Raw genomic sequence first — 2,018 nt, 5'->3', positions numbered from 1 at the left:
CTTTCTGGGTGCTGCACTCTCCCAGCACCTCCACATGTTCACCAACCCAGAAGCTATCCAAAGCCAGTCCTTTTAGGTTTTTTTATGAAGACTTCATTACATAGGCATGATTGATGAAATCATTGACCATTGGAGATTGAACTCAATTTATAGTCTATGTCTCCTTATCTCCTCCTCAGAGGAGATGTGTGCCATTGGTCAGCACAGCTAATAACCTGGATGTGCAACTGACATCTAAATTGGGGGCAATTGTTACCAAACCCCAATATTTGAGTCCATCTGCCTGCACGCACTGGCTGAAAGAATTGCATGAGCAAGAGTTTGAAGTGTAGAAAGGAAGTAGTTTATAGAATTGGCCAATCCACAGTGCAGGCAAACTCATGCTCTGAAATACCCAACTCCCTGATAGCATGTAGATTACAGATTATATAGGGCAAAATCATGAGACACTGAGGGTTAGAGATTTGGGGTCATGCTGGGAGCTGATTGGTAGGAGGTGAGGTAAGCATAATAAATCCTTCCTTCAGTTCTTGAGGACAGCTCTGGGGTCAGCTTCACATCCCTGTGCCTGGTTTCATGGAACAGTAGCTAGGGGGTCATTCCTCCTTAGGGCTCAGGAGCTGAAACATAACTTAGGTCAAGATGTTCTCTTTAGCCTGCCAGAGATGCAGACCTTGTGACCATTAGTCAGGTCTGGGCTATTGTTTTCTGCTGCCTCAGGGGTTACTGATAATCCAGGGAAAAAGCCTAGGTCTATGAGGGCTATAGAGAGGGAGGAAAAGCAAAATGATTTCTCAAGCTATAGTCACAAATCAAATAAAAATTGTGAACATCCTTGGATTCACAGTCTTGTAGGACTGAGCACTTGTAGGCTCCGATGGTATTTCTAGGTAGGTGGTGTCAGAATTGAGTTAACTGCTTGGTGGTGTGGAAAAACACACACAGTGGAATTGGTCTCACAATTGGAAGAGTTTTGTTTGTAATAGCAGTTAGTGTTACTAACTTAACTAATAAATAAATTGATAATGAAGCTAGGTATTCTCATAATAAAAACCTAAAATTTGTGGCATTAGTTCAGTGTTCGACAGTGGGAAACAAGAACGCACAGGAGTTGGCAGCAGAATATTTGGGAAAACTGCCATGTACAATAACTTGGAAGCATTAAAGAGAAAACCACAGGCCCAGAATGGCATCACTTATGCTAAAGCCCATGATACCAACTCTAGACTGAATACCTGACCTAATTGCAGTTTCAGCCTTCCCCAGAAATGTAATCTTAATTAACCAGTCTGAAATTTTCTGGTCAACACCAGTGAGTTAATCTGTCACATGGGCCCTCTCCATGACCCCCCATAGAAAGGAGAGGCAATTTTCATGATAAAACCCTTGCCCTGCCCTTCCCCCACAAAGATGTCCTGGTCTAAAAATAAGTCTTTCTTTTCTTTTGCTAATAACTCCCCTGCCACACCCTTCTTCTTATAAAAACCTTCATTCTATACAACCCCTTGGAGTGCCCTTCCCGTTGAAGAGCAAGCACTGTTAGTGCACTTAATTTGAGGGCACTGAGAAGTTAAGTGACAATAAAAGAGCATCCATCCCATAGGGAAAGGAGGGCAGAAAAAGGAAGAAAGTATATTTGAGCAGAGGAAAATAGGAGAACGCCAACGATCCTCTGCGATACCTCTCTTTGCTCTGCTAAGATCAGGTTTGACTTGTTGGCAGATGATTATTGAAGAACCCAAGTGAAGGATCAGAGCTAAAACTGTATGAAATAATCAACAGAAACCCGTTGAACATTATCTACATTCTCTGTAAAGTGTTAGTCAGGTGAAACACACAAGACAATATGTCATGGTCTGTATTCACAAAGGGACATTCAATCTAGTGAGAACACAAGAGAGATATGCATTAGGTCTTAACAAAACTGCATTATGCTATGAGTAATGCATTGCTAGGTCTGAGCTACACAAGAGATAATGGAAAGGGACACTGGAGTAGTCCAGCTCCTATTAATACTT

This window comes from Hipposideros armiger, unplaced genomic scaffold, assembly GCF_001890085.2.
Source record: "Hipposideros armiger isolate ML-2016 unplaced genomic scaffold, ASM189008v1 scaffold_36, whole genome shotgun sequence".
Lineage (NCBI taxonomy): Eukaryota > Metazoa > Chordata > Mammalia > Chiroptera > Hipposideridae > Hipposideros > Hipposideros armiger.
This window is presented reverse-complemented; position numbering follows the sequence as displayed.